We start from the raw sequence: 14,140 nt of genomic DNA on the forward strand, positions 1-14,140 counted from the left end.
GGTGCCTAAGCTTCTTCCTCTATATATTTTTTATATTTCTTTTACTAATGAGGTTTTTCATATATGAAATATCTACCAAAAATGTCCCATTTTTAGTCACTAAATATTTTTCAGGACATGAGAATAAAAATAAATAGTTGAATATTGTTACTTGAAGAACCTCTGACATTTCAGCTTTACTTTTATGAGTAAAATGCAAACTATAGGCAATGAAATGAGAACATTTGGAAAGGTTATAGGTCAAAAGAAAATTTTATCTCCTTGAAAGACAAGCAATAGTAAAAATATTGTCTCCTGCCTTGTAGAATTTGTAATTAAACAACCTTCTAAGTGAATTAGTATGACTCAGGAACACTACTGAATTTCAGCATAAATTTACCTGACTAAATTCAGAAGAAAGACCTATTACAGACTGTCAAGTTTTAGAGCATCATATGATCTATTGCAATTTGCAAGATTTTCAGCAAGACCATAATTCGCTAGCACAATTCTTTAAAAAACCCAAAACTTATCTTTTCGGCAACTATTAAATAAGATGTTAATTTTGAAAACAAAATTCCCTAAAGGACAAGTAGATAAATAAATGTCATGAAAACTACTGTAAGAAAAGTTCTTTTTCCTGCATTTTATTTTATTTAAACGGTTTCACAAAGGAGGGTTTTCTTGGGCAATGGTAGGTCTTCAGATAATCAAAACTGGTTTTTGTAACTATTGTCAGCATTTTTTTGATTATTTTATATAGATATAAGTTAGTAACATTTTTATGTTTATAGTTTAATTTGATGCTTATACTCTAGAAAGTATTTTGCAGCCCATTTTGAAGAAAAATTTCTTCAAACTCTATTAATCTTTGGAGATTTTGATCATCCTTTTTCTAATTCAAGTGCTCCAAAAATAGAAATTATCCCAGCTTATGTTCTCAATATTTTGATTAATATTGAACACCTAGATAGCCAAAAATATCAAATGTACAAGTCAGGGAAGTAGCCAACACATTTCTGTAAAGGCAAGACTTGCAATTCAGGTACAAGCTGTAATATTTCATGTGCTTTGAAGCAACATGATTTTTTCCTCCATTTTTTATTTTGCACTAGCGATGGCAACTGTGTCAGTGTGTGCTTAGTCTCATATATTTGAGTAGCCAGTTTGGCTGTCATCCATAGATTGTATTATCCATTTTGATCAGCAAGCAGTTTATTTAGGCCATAAATTTTTTAAAAATCTATAATTTCCCTAAGTAGCTAGTTAATACAATAAAGTAACTGAATTCACTTCAGTCTTGGTGCTGTGACCAGTTCCCTGGGGAGTTTGTTCTAGTGCTCAGCCACCCTCTGGGTAAAGAACCTTTTCCTAATATCCAACCTAAACCTCCCCTGAAACAATTTCATGCCATTTCTTCAGGTCCTGTCACTGTTCATCACAGAGAAGGGGTCAGATTCTAATTTTTCTTAAAATGTTAAAGTGTTAATTACGGCTTCATTATGCTGTTTTGTAATTTTCTCTTATCATTGGTCTCTTTGTTTTCTAAAGACACTTGATGCTTCAGTTTTCATCAGCATGCAGATTCTGAATCTTAATTATTTTTGGAGGTATTTGTTTCACTTTTGCTGCAACTCAAAACTTTTGTCAAGCATTTTGCCATGTCATAAAACCTATCCTTTATTTGATTTATGCTTATCTTAATTGGACATTTTTTGTATAATCATTCCAGCAGTCTCATTTATCATACATCTGATAACTGAAGTAAGGTATTATCTTTACTTACTACTAACATTCCTATGCAGGTACTACTATGGAAAAGTAATAAAAACCTAGTCAAATTATCATTATCTTGATAACGGTGAGGACCTTGTTTCTGCCAAAATGAGCTACTTTTTCAATTACTCTAAGCAAGAGACCTTTGCTTGTGTCTCTTTTGTAGGATTGTTTCAATGCTAGGATAGTCTTTTAATGCCAGCCATACTTCCTGAATAAAAAGAATAAAAAGGGTTATCCAACAATAATAAATTTTGAATTGAGATAAATTTTTAAACTGATAACCAATGGGGGAAATTGAATGAGCAATATTTTTCTTTTCTTCTCACACCAAAACAGAAAAATGGCTAAAGAAAGCCCTTTTATTCATAATATTAACCCTCGCAGGAATATGTAATTAGGTTAGACAGTGTCAAGAACTTGAAGATCAAGGACTTGAAAAGCTAAAGTTTCTCCTGCTTAAGAAACACTTTAAGATACATTGGATTGTTCAGTGAACTCTGTTTCAGTCTAGAACATTCCCTTGAGGAATTATATTCTAGAGGCAGAGTCCATGAATCATTCTTTGAAGTAATGATCAATGACTGAGAAGTCAACTATAAATCCCAGCTCCAGTAGTAATTATCAGGCTACCTCATTTATTAAATTTGCCAATATCTTATACAAAACAAATGAATTATCTATAATCTATTATTTCAGTTTCTATGGTCAAGTAGATACCGTGAAATGCAGTTTTAACTGTAGCAAGATGAAAAAATGTATTGATTTTTAGATACACTTTTTCTGTAAATATAGCATTCCATTTTTTTTTTCCTTCTTGTTATCTATTTGGGTTTCTTATGCATTAAGAATCAAGGACAATATCAAGAACTTTACTCATATTTTAATTTTCTCCTAGCAAAGATAATATCAGAATGTTCAGTTAATTAAGAACAGTGACCTGATAATATCAGACTACGAAAGATACAACTACAATTTATACTATCTCTCTGTGAAGAAGTAACAGGCACTCTTAGGAAAAAAAAAGAAGAGAATCAGACAAAAAAGATAAAATAAAACTAAAATGTCTTCCTTTGCAAGAATCAAAGAATTTCTAAAAAAATAATAAGTAATATTATTCTGAGATTGTGCCTCAATAGGCAGGCATACCAAAGCAATCTGTTCTGTTAATTAGTTTTTCCTATTTGTATTTCATATACAAATAGGCTTGAGTTTTGGTGATAAAATTGTTTTCTTCCAAAGTGTAAAAATATTTTTAAAAACGTTATGAAACTAGTCATTATGGAACATTTTGCAGTGCAAAGCTTCTCAATGAGTTCAGGACAAAACAGTGCTTAAAGTCATCGTTTTGCTTGTGAAAATTTATGCATGTACTCTAATTATGATAAAAAATTGACCAATAAGGAGCTATAATTGAAATTTTAAGTTTATAGTTTGACTGTTATGAAAAGAACAGTTTGACTTTGAAAACTCTTGAATAATGTGTAACTCTTAGTTGAAAATTAGGATTATTTGTTAGCTAAACATCGAAGATGGAAGATGAAGCCTTTCCTGAGCCACAATTTTTCTTAGAAACCGCAGCAGTAACTTCAATTTTTCTCTTTCAGAAGGAAAGCCATGTTTATATACAGAGAACATTTAGTACAGTATACCCTAACAGAAAAGCTAGTAATTGGAAATTGATGGATTTCATAATAAAAAACAAAAGTCCTTGATCAAATTCCATTGCCTATACTGCAGTCCTTTGTGGTAAGTTTTCTAGCCTCCAAAGAAATAAGGAAATATCTACATGCACGACATGTAGATACGTGTTGGTACATGTGGGTCTTAGGATATTTGTGTCTTCAAGGTTTTTGGGAAGCATGATATTTCAAGATGTTATAATCTTCTGATTATGACAAGCACAAACGATTGCACATGTTGCTAAAAATCATGATGTAGGAACAGCTAGCCACATACTTCCTCTGTCCGTCTCCACCAGTATATAACTCTTTTCCTAAATCTATTTTCTAAATTTTGCTTCATACTACCTCTTTCTTGTCTTTTCCTTGGACTCTCAAACCCACAGTCCTCTTATAAATTTCTTATTTTCCTATGTACCTCATTAGAATACACCACTCTTTGTCTGCTATCTCTTTAAAGTGCCATTCCACTTTCTTCATCCATTCCAACCAAGACATGAGTTATTTCTCCTCCTGCTCTGCTGTGGCTAGTCACAGACATCACAGACATCATTCCAAGTTGGCACAGCCCTGTTTTAATTTTAAAATGGAAATGCCTGTCATTGGTTACTAATACCCACAACTATCTTGCAAGGACGAATACATGAGAACTTGAGATTTCCAAAGGTGATTAACTTTTAAGGGGGCAGTCACTCAAAGTTGGCTGTGTAAACATCTTAACTACCCAGCCACTAACTGATCATTTTGTGAATTACCTTCACTGTCACTGCCTACTGTTGTTCAACTGCTACACACAGGAGTAGCTCTTTGGAGATGTAGGAGGGTGAAATTCTCTATCAAGTAATGTGACAGAAAGCAAGATCAAATGCAAAAGGTATTGGAATCTGTTCTGTGGTTTATATTTCTTCAGCTCCTTCTTTGTTTTGAAAACTTGCCTGATAGTAGCAGAGCTTGTACTCAGATCCTCAGTATGTCTTGCCATTGACTGATCACATTCCCTTTCAGTACACTGTCCCCTTCTGTTCATATAGTCAGAGCATTAGAAGGTCTTGAAAACCTGTGCTCCTCTAAGGTATAATATTGCATTCCACATTTGTGGCATTAAATCCTTTTTTAAAACTATTTTTTCTTTTTTTTTTTTTTTTCTTATTTCTGGAATGCTTTATTTTGAAACTAGAGTTGTTCTGCATCCCAGAGGTACCATACTTACACGATTTATAAAGACTGATTGTTCCTGCTGACAGTTTACAAGAAATTCAGAGGAAAACAATGCTGTCCTTTTCTGTGTTCCTCAAACTGTGACACAGAAAGGAGGAAGTTAATAATTGTTCATTTTGTCAAAGCATATACTTACTTCTTTGTTTCCTTCTTCTCTTAGGAACTGTTGCATTTCCACTTGCAGCCGGTGAATTAAAAGCTCCATTTTACTAGCTATTGTCAGATAACCCTTTTTCCTAATATCTACCATGAGGAAATAAAAAAGGATTTAAATATATGTTCCTATATAAAACAAAACACATGTGAGAAGACTTGGTATCTAACTTGTTCTATCACCTGGAACAATATCTGTGAAAATCTGAACATCTGAAGAACATTTTCATGTTTTTCATGTTTTCATTTGAGGTTAGGGTGCAGAGCAAGAAACAGAAGTAGAATAGTCTTAAGGAAGTAACTAAGAAAGAAAATGAAATTCCAGACAGAGAGAGAAGGAAAGAAGGAACAAAAGGAGTGAGAAGTGGCTGTTTTTTTTCCAGATACAGATGCTGTGTGTGATCCAGGTGGAAGGGAAAGCCTTAGCAAGGAAGAACCAGCCATCATTTATATTAAGAATCAGAGCATTTTGATGAAGTGTCTTAATATTCTCTGAGGCTCACATATGGAACTGCCTATCCTGTGCAACAATTTTAATTAATAAGTTGATGCTAACATGGCTTATTCATGAACTACACCCTAGAGTCCTTTTACACAGAGTAGTTATTAGTCATCCTTGCCATTTCTCTTACAGAAATACTGAATAGATACTATTTGTTACATGCATTTTTAGTTCAGTGGTAGTTTTTCTAGTTCAGATTCTCAAAAAATATCATAGAAATGTCAGTTACCATTAGGAGGGCAGAAAGAAACTGAAAATGACATCTAGAAGCACGAAAATAGATAATGGTACTGAGTGAAGACAAGGAGATAAAACTATGGATGTAGACTTCTGGAAATGTCACTGCAATTTCCAGAACAAATGTTTGTATTCCTGTAATAGGAAGCAGAAGTGCTAAAAAAGAGCAAGGAGAAAAAGAACAGCTTAAAAAAATCTGCATTTATATATCAAATTTAGTTAAACACTGAAAGTGAAGAAGCTCTGTTTACTACCCTGTCCTGATGAATTTGGAAGTTGATAGTTAGAATGGAAAATCTGAAAACTGTTACTTTAAAATATCAAGAATTTGAATGGGAGAATAATTTTTAGCAGCGTCTGAGGAAATTAAATCAAACATGAAATTATGGAGAGTGTGTTCTCACTTTGCCAAAACCAGATTGTAGAAAAGATCTGATTAAAATAAGCAATTAGCCTTCGAAAGGTTTTGAAATAAACAGGAAGCAAATGGATTCGCCAGGCTGAAAGGCAAAGGCAAATGAGACACTTTTCAAAGTTAAATAAGTAAAGGTAAAACTAGGTGATGTCCCAGTGAACTGGGTTAGCAACCATCAGACTCATTGGAAAAAGGTGAATTAAAAATAAGCCTGAAAATTGGGAAGAGAAGCTTGCAAATGCCAAAAAAATTAAGAAATCCTATATATTATCAATAGCTTATGTGTGGGTATGTGTATTTACCGGAAACAGAGCTAGTTTGTAAAACAGCCAGAAGGGAGAGGCTCTAGTCAGAAAGGATTCACATGTAAAAAAAAAAAAAAAAACCAAAACCACAACAACAAAAGTAAAAAATTACCCCTAAAAACCTCCAAAACCAAACCAACAAACAAACAAACCTAGGAGTGAGATACAGTAAACAATTTGAATAATAAAGGTCATTTTTGAGAGCCAACAGACAGTAATCTAATTACGTGATTGAAAGGCTTTTCTACATTGGGTATAAGTGTAAGAGATCAAAAAATAACTGTTTGGTTATTTTTTGATCTCTTACATAAGGTCTGTAGAAATTGAGCCAGCCATATCCATTTATTTTCTGTATATGTAAAGACATAGAAATATAAGAAAAATATAGGTATTTTACATTAGGGAGAAGCCATTTCCTTCCACTGTAATAAAGAAACACACACAAAAACATCCACTGTCACCAATTAGTTTAGGATTACATATTTTATACATTAAATGAAAACAATAATTTTCATTTATCTCTGACATTTTTGTGAATCTTGGGATTGATTTTTTTATTCCCATGGCATATATCACTGAGGATATCTCCAGTTTTCCCAACCAACTCAACATTTAGGTGGAGCAACTGCAGCCAAAATGTAAATGGTAATTCACTCTCCATGGTCAGTCTGCCCTGGCCTCTTTTCCAAGGCTTCCAACAGGCACACAAAACAGTGCCAACTAGGTTGGTCGTTTTAGGGGGTGAAACATCTGCTCATTAAAATAAGGCAGAAAATCAACTTTACATCTCTTCAAGTAGCAATGTCACATTTTCTCTGGTTCCTCTCTCCCTGTGATTCCACCTTTTTTATGATTTCTCAATCTTCTTCAGAGACATAATACTGTAAAGAGATTATGCTTAAACTTTGACAGATTAAATCAGAAGAGACACAGAGTTAACCATAAACAAGTGCAAGTCCAAACCCTCCTCCTTAGGTTGCCAAAAGAAACGACGGAATTTGCTTTTTGGTTTGCATTTTTTTTTACATTTCCACTGACTGCTTCTGATAGCCTTCACTTCAAACACTGGTACTGTTTATGGGTTCTTTGCTAAACACTGTAATACCTGTTACAATGGCTCACAGAGAACACAAGCTAGACATTTCTGCAAGGGAAGCAATATTATGCATTTTTATCAACATGATTTCTGCATCTTGGATAGTCCTTGAGTGGAGTTGTGTCTGTGCAATGAGAGCCTTGGGCTCAGTTTTCAGCCAGAGAATCACCCATATCTGGCAAGGTTGAAGTAGACTTTAAGGTAACACATCAATAATTCTTGCCATACTAAACTCAAAATTACAGCTACTGCTTTGCAATTTTGTGGCATTTTAGACACACATCTGTTGGTTTGTTTGTTCTTGCACTTTGGATAAGAGGTGGATTTGTAACATTTATCATTAATTCAGTTTTCAGTACCACTTTAAACTGCCCTGTCCATTCAGATATTTTTGTATTTACTATCTCCCAAAGGAAAAAAAATGAGTTGAGCATCTGTCTTTAGCAGAACGTGGGCTTTAAGGGGTAGGTGACTTATTTGGATTTTTATTTCTTTGTTTTTAACATGGTATAGAAACTACGCAGACAAGGTACTGGAAGAAATCAGATTTCACCCCTTGATCAAAAGCAGCATAATTAAAATTTAGCAAAATTAAAAAAAAAAAAAAGGAACAGAAGAACAGCAAAATGCTGATATCCTTTTTCACCCTCAGACTTACATTAAAAAGACTTTTACTTTCAAGCACATAAAATTTTATTTAAGCCTTTATTTAGCCTTAATTGTAACAATATCACACAGGCTCTCAGATTTTGAATGGCCATTACTGAAATGTCAGCTTTTACTTCCATTTGCAATAGAAGAAATATTGCTATTCCTTCATGTTCTAGCACATCACTCTTTGGTACTTCTTAAACACATTTTATGAGAAGAATATCATTATTGTATCTTAAGGGACTTAATATTCTCGGGAGTATGATCTACCGTGAGAAAACAAGGGTTCTCAAGGGACACAAATTATGTACAACAGAAAGGAAACATTTAATTCCAGAATGGAAACCTACAAATTACTGAGCCACTTGAAACATACTTCTTTATTCGTACAAATGAGTCTCTTCATTTAAAGTAGTTCATTACAATGAATAAGACAGCTGTAGCACTTTAGCCTTGATGGAAACATTTCTTTTCTTTGGGAAAGATCATTATTGCATATAAAGAAGTAGTGTAGGGGTAATCACTACTTACAGATCCTTGAAAACTCTTGATATATAATCTTATACACAATTTTAGCTTAGATAGTGTGTTTGAAAAAGGCTTTATTAAGTGTGAAATTAATAGTAAGAGTACTGCAGGGAAACTGTAGCTCTCCAGTACTAGTCTGCATCATGTCTGATTTTTAAAGCTCCAGCCCATGTTTATAGTCATGCTCTCCATCTTTTGCCACGATTCAGACATACAGTGTTAAGTGGTGTCCCCCAGCAGCTCCATCCCAGGACTTGGAGCTCAGTTCAGTGTCTGGGAACCCAGGATCTCTGCCCAGACTGAGGGACATGACTGTTGCTTTCCTGTATTCTCAATACGTATCCCAGAGACTGACTCACAGCTACACACACATGCTTATCCCATAGGCACCCCACACACATGAATTCTCCAAACACAAGTGTGGACACTCTGCTGTCCTGCACCTTATCCCAGACACGAGCACCCATGGTTGACAGGTTACCCAGCTTGACCTTTGATAGCAGATGCACAAGCACACCCAAAGTAAACTCAATTTCATAAAGATACAAATCCCCCTAGCAAACGCTACCAGGCACATGGGACCTGCAGTCCTGCTCCAGCTGCTGATGCTGAGCCCCTCGCTTGCCTGATTCATTCTACTACCCCCAGAAGCTGCCTTTGGGCACACTCACTGTTCCCACCTTAGTGGCTGGAGGTTAAACTACCCCACGGACTGCAGCAGCTGCTGTTGAAACCCCTCTGACTTCAGTTACTGACACCTCAGGCCATGGGCAGCCACAGTCTCAGTCCTTGCACCAAGAAAATACACAGGAGAGAGAGTGAAATTACACATAGAGACACAATGAAATATTTACTAACATGATATGACAAGACAGGACAAACTGCAGTGATCAGGTTCTGGGCTTAGGCAGACAAGCCTGGTGATCAGTCTCTTTTATTTATGACTGAGCCCTTTTTAACCGATTTCTGCCTGATTGCCTCTCTGCTCCTCTTGACCCCCTTTCTCTGCAGATTGTCTGATGATTTGATATGATCCTAGAGATTCTTCCCACATCATGGACTTTCAGGGCTGCATCCTTATCAGTTGCAAAATTCAAGCTGATTCTCTTTGAAGTGGTTCCAGCAGTTCCTTGACAGGCAATTAATTATTATAACTGATGAGTTTTATTTCTTCTCATTATTTCTCTTGTTGCCAGATAAGTCTGGCACGTCTATGTCTCAGCGTGGTTTATTTCAGTGTCTTTCTCTTGACCCTGGTCACCCATTTTGATCAAGGGCCTCAGTCAGGTGATTTTACCAAACTAACATTCTCACACGCCATTTTTATCAGTCATGCAACTGACCAGGTTTTGGTTGTGTTAGTCCCTCTCTGTGTTTGGCTTCCTTCTCTTTCATACCACCCCATCTGATAATGTCCTTTTCCAGATAACTGCAAGGGAGTTGTTCTTGCCTTCCACATACCCTTACACTAAGTCTAGGTGATAAATAGTGAAGACTGCAAAAAATAAAAAAAAAAAAAATTAAAAACACCATGAGCAAATAACATCTCAGCTTTTTGACAGGCAGCTGTTTGGAATGGATGTACCATTTGTTGCTGGTCCTCTTGATATGAATTTCAGAAACAGGAACATTATTAGAGGACAAGGGAATCCTTGCTGTAAGCAGCTGCTCTGACCCAGAAAGACCCCGATCAGTCAAGTGTTTTTGTTGTCAAAAAAATCTACCCCCTGGACTTCTGTAGGATTACAGTATTTATTCTGGCCTTCAAAAAACTCCAAGAAGGGTAAAGTTTCATTGTACCATAAAGGAAAAGCAAATATTTTAAGCCTTTATTTTTCTTTCACCTTGAGAAATAGCTGCTCTCCAGACCCCCTCAGTGATAATTAAAATATAACAAATAAAGTTAAGATTTCTGACATTTTTTTGTAGAAAAGCATATGATCAACAGTCTACTTTTATTTTTTTAGGGTTTGTTTTACTGTTGGTAACTTACATGATTTACAGTTAGACTCCACTTCTGACATTAACAGTAAAAATTATACTGATATAAACTAAGAAATAGCGTTACAGTGAGGTTAATTTAATTTTGAAAGTGTTTAAAGGCTCAAAATTTTACATAATTTAAAGTCTTATTGTTATTAATTTTTGAATCAATTTGCTTATTTGACAAGTGCTGGCTAGCAGAGAATACATCCTGGGGAATGTTTTCACTGAATGGTCAAAACGCTTTTCCTCAGAAGGCTTATGCTGTTCTTATGAAAATGTTGAAGGTCAAAAATACAGCTAAAGATGTGGCATATTGTTGTCATCTTACTGCAGGGGTTCCATACTGCTGTCTCCTTACCGCAAGAGTTTCATACCTTCTTGATGCTTTCTCGTGGGCATCTCCTCAGAGCACGGACTCTTTCTTCCTCACAAAGCAGCCAACTGACCCCAGTTCCCATCTCACCCAGCCACCCCACTCTTTTATAGCACTCTGCTTCTCACTGGTTACAGCTCTGGCCTGCTAAAGTCAGGCCTGCTCCTAATCTTTGATAATTGGCCCAGCTGCAACTCCTTAGGGGTAAGATTACTTTCTGCACAATCTTTATTTTCTTTATTCTATTCCCCTACAGTCTATTCCCTGCAAATAGTATAGATGATTGATATGGTATCTCTTCCTCTGAATTTTTTTTTAATTCACTCATGACGTCCAGAAGAAACCCAGTGATTCAGTGATATAGTGAAAACTTTATTGAGGAAAATTTTTGGTAAGTCTGTGAGCTAGTCTAAAAACCAAAAAATAAAAAATTACACTAATATTTTATTTCAGCAATATAAAATGTAAAAAGTGATGAATTCTCCTGAGTGTTGTAACTTACTGAGAATTTTAAAAATATTAACCAAATATATAACTGAATATAACAGATATGATCACTAGAATCAATATTATATGTTGAAATAAAATGAATAGTGGATAAAATGTACTACATAATGCAGTATATGATTGGAAAATATAATCTATCAAATAGATACTCTTAACAGAGTACAGTTAGAAATCTTCATACACCAATAAACTTGTAACAAATCACTAACATTTGGAGTAATAAAATCTATAAAAATTTGTGAAATCTAACATTTATTCAAACCTATTGTTATACTAAAAATTTAGTTTGGCCTTACTAACATAAAACTGGAATAATATTATAGTAAACTGAAGAAATACCCAGGTAATGATAGAAATATTACTCACTGAAACTAACTGCAACATTCCCTCTCTTTGAAACACTGATTTCTTTACACTCTTCTGTAAATATTAGCACTTTAGTGGTATCATTTAGCCTTAATGCAGACCATTTAAGGTGTCCTAAAATAGGAGTAAAATGCAATTTACTTCCTCTGTAAACACTCCATTACACCAGACCAGTCAAAATGATCTCCAATCTTCACAGAAAATTTGTCCAGATAACTTTTTCCTATTGCGTGAGAATTTGTATTTGTAAACTATTTTTCACATGAGTTTTCTTAGTTATTTTTTTAGGATTTTTTTTTCATGATTTACTGATGCTTTCAGCTGTTTTATTTACTCTTTTGGTAAACTTCAATATTTTAAAAACAAACTTATAGTTTGCTAATTATGTAATATTGTGTTCTAGCTTCATTACACCTCACTTTAAGAATCTTAAGAGTGTTATTACCCTGGACATTCATAATTTGGTACTGTAGTAACTGTTACTATGAATATGACTTTTCTTATTTATTATTTAGGCTCACTGCACTCTAAAACTAAATTCTTAAGTGTCCAGACTTAAAGGATATCTCATGTAGTTAGAAGTTGAAGGTTTCATATCTTGCTTTTCTTTAGAGGGGGGTGCTAATTAGTTAATCTTCAAGTGAGGATGGAATTGAAAATACCCTGGCTGCTCCTAATGAAACGCTGGATCTGACATGTCTGAAGAAAGGACTTCTGTATACCTAAAAGATGCAAGGAAGTATGGAGGGGAAAAAAAATCAACATTAAAAATCTTAAAGAAAGAAGTAAGTATCTAAATACAGGTCAAGACTTGCAGGTTACTTCTGATAAGTCAATGAGAAATAGATATCTTTTCGTAACCTATCTAGAAATCCTGTATGGATTTCCTAAAATCTGGGAATGGTATCAGCAAAAGTTTTGTTTTATCATTACATGCTAAGAGTGTACAAAAACTAGTCCTGAAGTAATCTTGTATTTGATTACCATGAGAACTTTTTCCTTCTGTGCCAAGGGTGGAAGAGCTGCACTGCATGGTCTTCTTACTGTATCTTTTCACCTGTTTTCTTCAGTGGTATTCTCTAGAAGCTGATTTGACAGATGAGGGAACAAAGCTCACACAAAATGGGGAAGCACCCAGGTTGCTATGGTTGTCTCACTCCTCTTGAGAAAGTGGGATGGTTGAGGGCTGAAGTGTCTGCACATAAACATGCAGAATTTATAAAATAAACGGGATCCTGAGACGACAAGCCAGCCCTCACCAGCAAACAGCCAAGTAGGGAAACAATTAACAGTTAGGAACTGAAGGAATCCACTGTTGGAAAACTGAAGACTGGAGAAGGAACTGAAAAAGGCAGTTTGCACAAATAAAAAGAGTGGAACTTCTGGCAACTGTAAGTCTTTCAGTAATGGAATAACGATGTCATAGGAATTACAGCAACATGGTGGGACAAATACTTGCCGTTGGAATGAGGTATACAGACATAATGTCCTTCTAAACTCTTTACAGAAGGCAGGACAAGTTGTACTCTACCCAAAAGGAAAGCTCACATGAAAGAACTCTTATGAAATGGAGTTGCCTTGAGAGCTTTGAGTAGGGATCAGAGTGGATACAGATACAGACAGCCCGATCAAAGAAGGCAGAGGAGTGTTGAAACAATTAGAGGAAGTCCTCAGTTGAAAATAAGGGTTCTTATGGGGAACTCTCATAACTTTGACACCTGCTAAAAGGAGCACATATTAGGATGCAAATAATACAGGGGATCTCTGACAACAATTTCCTGTCAGCAGTGCTGGCAAAAATTATCAAGGAGTAGTCTGGGCCTGATATTCTCAACATAGGAAAACTAGTCAATACATGTTTTTGCCTGTGGTCATCCCAAGAGAGTAGGATCTTTAGTAAAGTGAGGAAATGTTCTTAGAAATGTTTAATGTCCTCCTCAATAAGCTTGAAAAGAGCACCATCCTTAGTGGGATTGCAAGTGACATTGCATTGAGGTGGTGGGGTGTGCTGCTGATATTCTGGAGGATAGGGATGCTATTCAGAGGAATCTCATTAAATTACAAGGCTGGACCTGCAGGAACCTCATCAAGATCAGCAAAGTCCAGTGTGTGTGTTTAAAACTCATTTATAAAAAATCAGGGGAATGACAGGCTAGATAGCTGCCATGCAAAAATAGAATCAAAGCGCCCCAGAATATAACCTGACCATCAGTCAGCATTTTTCCTGGAAACAAAGGTTAACTGCTTACTGAGCTAAATCAACGGGAATGCATACAGAGGATCAAGGGATGCAGTAATGATTCTCATCTAACTGGAGCCTGACATTTTGGAATGCATGACAAAATCAGAATTTGGATGAGGACACA

Source organism: Ammospiza caudacuta, chromosome 2 (assembly GCF_027887145.1).
Source record: "Ammospiza caudacuta isolate bAmmCau1 chromosome 2, bAmmCau1.pri, whole genome shotgun sequence".
NCBI classification, from domain to species: domain Eukaryota; kingdom Metazoa; phylum Chordata; class Aves; order Passeriformes; family Passerellidae; genus Ammospiza; species Ammospiza caudacuta.